Raw genomic sequence first — 4,724 nt, 5'->3', positions numbered from 1 at the left:
AAATTATTGCTGGGGGATGGGGTGACTCTTGGGTTGGGGTGCTGATGGTTATTTGGGGTGTTTTCCAGCTTGAAGTGCAGAGTGCCTCCTTTGTTTGCAACTACACTGACTCTTATGCTGTGTTTAAAGGAGGTACAGAGTGGCTTCCTTCTTGGCAGCAAAATGATTGGGAAGTTAACAGAATTCCAGTACGCATTACATGCTGGATAGTTCCATCATTTTAACCTCCTGCCTCTTTGTGGCAGATTCTATTGTGTTTACTTTTCACAGAATAATGCCACGGGATGTGAAGATTAATTGTTGAATCCCTCATCGAACCTGTATGCAGTCATGGCACAGGACCTTACAGATGTGTTTCATTTTGTGAGATTCAAAATCAAAAATGAACTGTTGTACAAATTTCCCATGAAATTATGTGGTAAAAACAATAAAAAACATGGAGGGGAACTTAATGTTATAACACCTACTACCCAACCACTGGTTATACTGAGCCTGAAAATTTTTGAAATTGGACCTTGAGTAATTCAGAAAACTGGCCAACAACAAATATTGTTTAATCTGGCATTGTCTTTTAAACAAGTCAAATTGCCAATGTAAAACAATGTCTCAGTAATTCTGCCAGCTTGTTCACCTTTTCTAGGGGTGGAAAACCTGGTTGCAAATCCAGGAGGATCCTTTCAAGAAACAAACAAGAGGCATAACCACTGTTGTGGGAACAAGATTGGGAATTTTGAATAGTGTTGATTTAGAAGTTTTAATGAATACATTGGCTAACATCTCTTTAGCTCTCTGCTTTATTCAGGCTCAATTGTGGATGCAGTCAGTTGCTGCCTCAATTGTACAAGAAGTGGAGGAAGCCACTTTTCCTACTGAAATTCGGAGAATAATTTCGGATAATGCCCATGATTTTGAAAAATAATTCCAATCCTGGTGAAATTACTACCCCAGCACAAACACAGCCACAGTCTTTGCACTGACCACATGTAATGCTCCAGTACATTCAATATTCCCTATCACTGCATTGGGGCTGAATCATGAGAGAGCTATTCTCTATCCTTTTGATCTTAGAGAATGGGCTCGTCAAATTAGTGAAAAGTAACAAACTATTAATTTGGAAACTTACATTGTCGGGGAACAAGAAGGGTTTATCTGTGAAAGTAATGCAATCAGAGCTCAAGATATTTGCTTAGAAACAGAACAGAATGTCTGTAACTTTGAAAGTTATCCAAAGCAGATTCCTGAAACAATACTGGGGTATATGAGCAATGGGTTTGCATGATTTAGAACTGCTTGTGATAGTGTTTTTGTAGAAGATTTGGTAATGAGTACTAAAAATAATTTAAATCTTTGTGTCTGTAACTTTACTAAAATTGCTGTTTTAAATTTGAAAATTGTTTGTTTTAAAATTACTTATTTTAGTTGTGTTCCATTTTAAAATGAAATCAATTATTTGATTTGTAATTTGAACATTTCTTGCTTCAAAATTGCTTATCTTTTTTGTATTGCATCATGAATATTGATTAAGGTTGATTTTTAGTTATTATTTATGTTGCATTTTCTTTAAGTATTGACTCAAACTGATTATATTTTAATGAAGAAATTATTATTGAATCAAAAATTGAAATTGAAACATTGATTTAAATTGTTTATTTGTCTTTTGTAATCAGAAATTGAAATTGATTGGTAAATTGATTAAAATTTATAAACATTTATTTAAATTGCTTATTCATCTCTTTGCAATCAGAAATTAAAACTGAAAATTGATTGTTAACTGATTATTTTATTTTAATCAAGAAATCATTATTATTAAATCAAAAAATTGAAATTGAAACATTGATTTAAACTGCTTATTTATCTTTTTGTAATCAGAAATTGAAATTGATTATTTGTTTTGTTTTCTCTCTCTTTTACCTTTCCCTTATCTTTTTCCTACTTTCCTATTCTGTCCAACTTTCTGTCTCTGTTTTCTGGGATATGCTCTCAACTCAGATGAGTCCTGAAGACTTCACCACAACACCAGGAATGAAGTGCTGCTGCCGATGATCGTGAACCACGGGGTGGTGTAAGAGTCAGTCTCAAGTTTTCTCTGATCTGCCTTATGACCATCAGCAGAGACCAGGAACCTGAGATTGCACCACTTGCCCTGAACCAGAGCTCCAGCCTGCCCAAGGTGGATGCTTGCATCAGGCCAGGGATTATTTGTAGCTGTGCCTGGTGCTTTTCATGGTACACTGCAGAGTGTTGGTTATCACACCCTGTCCCCGCACCTGCGGGGCTAAGATCTCCACAGACAATAGTCCATAAATCTTCCTACCTTTTGGCCAGAGGCCACTCGCTTTGGAAAAGGACTATAAAAAGTGATTTTCCCCAAACTGACTTCGAGATCTTTTTCTCCCCAATGGATTGAAGATGCGTCTTGTCTCATCTCGTCTCGTTGGATGGCCACAAGGGTGCGTCCCGTCTATTGGTAGGTATATTCCATCCTTCTCTCTCTCCCCTTTTATCTCTCTCTCTCTATCACAAAACTTGATTGTTAGTACACAATAAACTGAATTACTGCTTTCTGCTAAACAAACCTGAGTCTCTTGCCTTTTGTCTTTTGCACCCTGGGGTCGACTTAACGATCATGACTCCTGCTTGGGTTGAGCGGATCGTGATAGATGTGCTGCTGACTGTCACCCGATTCCGGGTCACTTGTCACCAGCTGAACAAGTTCCCCATCCCCCCCGGTAAAATTGGCTGCTGGGACACACTGGCATGGTGAGGGGACAGGGATAATGCCTGCGGGGACAGTGGGAACAGGGGGGGAGGCACCTGCAAAGAAACAATGGGGACAGGGTGGTGGTACCTGTGACGGGACAGAAGGAATGATTGGGGTGGTGGCACTTGGGAGGACAGTGAGGACAGGGTGGTGGCACTTGGGAGTACAGTGAGGATGGGGTGGTGGCACCGGCAAAAGGACAGTGAGGACGAGGTGGTGGCACTTGCAAGGGGACAGTAGGGACAGACACACTTGCCCCCAAGGCTGGCAACCCCTGCACGGGACCGCCGGAAGGTGAGAGTCCGGCGGCCGCACTCCGACACCGCGCCAGCCACGCGGCTGGACTCTTCCCAGCGGCCTTACAACGCCCGAGACGCCAGGGCAGATGTGTCCCCAAGCTTGTGCATGTCCCCAATGACACACATGTCCCCTGTTGTCCCCAGGGCCAGAGCACAGAGCAGGGCCTGCAGCAGGTGGATGCCTTGGTGGCCCGGTACCGTCATGGCTGCCTCTGGTGGGGACTTCCCTGGCTGCCCGTCCTGCGCCTCTTCCACCCCAGCACCCTTCGGCCACTCCTCAGTGCCTCAGGTAGGACACGAGACACCAGATGGGTCCCCAGGGCCACCCATGGGTGTCACTGCACCTGGCACAGAGACCTGGCAGTGCCCAGGCAGTGGCCACCAGCCCAACCCCACAGGTCCCCAGAGGTGTCACCATGGCTAGGCCAAACACCACCCCAGAGTGGCCACCAACCTGTCCCTGAGGTTCCCTAAGGCCGTGGGTGCCGGGAGAGGGTCCCCACTGTGGGTTAAGGGGTGCAGACAGGGTGCCTCATCCCAGTGTCCCCACCCAGGGGACCCCAGTGTCCCCACCCCAGTGAATCCCTGCCCACCCCATCCTTGTGTGTTGCAGCTTTCGTGGCCTCCAAGGATAAAACTTTCTAGGCCTTCCTCAAGCCCTGGCTTGGTAAGTGGTGGGAGTTGGGTGGGGACAGCACCTCTGGGTGTCACACAGGTGGGGACAGCACCTCTGGGTGTCACACGGGTGGGGACAGCACCCCTGGGTGCTCCCGCTGGATCCAGGTGTCACGGGGAGCACACAGCAAGTTTTGGGGACAGAACCATTTTGCACCCGCAGTGGATCCGGGTGTGTCACAGGGGCAGTAGGTGACCCTGACACACTCTGGGTGCCCCCAGGATGGAATCCGGTGTGTCACAAGGGCAGTGGAGGGCTGGGGGTGCCTCGCTGCCCTTCACCACCATGTGCATCAAGGAGAGCCTGCGGCTGCACCCTCCTGTCACTGCCGTGTCCCGGCGCTGCACCGAGGACGTCCCCCTGCGTGACGGCCGTGTCATCCCCAAAGGTATGGCGTGGCCAGTGTGTCCCCAGTGTCACCACCCACTGCTGTCACCTGCTGTCCCTAAAGTGGCCATTCCCATCCTACCAGGGGTCATCTGCCTGATGAGCATCTACGGGACCCACCACAACGCAGAGCTCTGGCCCGAGCATGAGGTAGTGCCACCTTACGAGGTGTCCCTGTCACCATGGTTGTGACAGCTGCGTCCTCACAGTGTCACTGTCACCCCAGGTGTTCAATCCCCTGAGGTTCAGCCCAGAGAACAGCAAGGGACGGTCTCCGTCCTCCTTCATCCCCTTCTCTGCTGGCCCCAGGTACGTGGTGGGGTGGGGACAGGAGTGTCCCCAAGTGCCACCCCCATCCCTGGCTGGGCTCACAGTGGGGTGACAGTGACAATGGGGATGTGGTGGCAGGAACTGCATTGGGCAGAGCTTTGCCATGGCTGAGATGAAGGTGGTGGTGGCACTGACACTGTCCCGGTTCGTGCTGCGGAGGGACACAGCGAGGCCACCCCCGCGCCGCAAGCCCGAGCTGATCCTGCGAGCCGAGGACGGGCTCTGGCTGCTGCTGGAGCCACTGGTGGGAGTGGCCTGAGGGACACGAGTC

General features: G+C 48.4%; 1 long non-coding RNA gene across 1 annotated transcript; it reads left to right on the top strand.

The window, feature by feature from the left end:
- The first annotated feature begins 2,736 nt into the window (after positions 1–2,736).
- On the top strand, positions 2,737–3,735 carry LOC306811051. The gene is made up of 3 exons (XR_013776594.1): positions 2,737–2,760; positions 3,205–3,349; positions 3,674–3,735. It is a non-coding gene; the product is annotated as an uncharacterized lncRNA (long non-coding RNA).
- The last annotated feature ends 989 nt before the right edge of the window (positions 3,736–4,724 follow it).

The sequence above is a fragment of the Erithacus rubecula genome (genome assembly GCF_903797595.1).
Source record: "Erithacus rubecula genome assembly, chromosome: 21".
Classification (NCBI taxonomy): domain Eukaryota; kingdom Metazoa; phylum Chordata; class Aves; order Passeriformes; family Muscicapidae; genus Erithacus; species Erithacus rubecula.
Note: the sequence above shows the minus strand (reverse complement) of the source record. Positions and strands in the feature narration are given on the sequence as shown.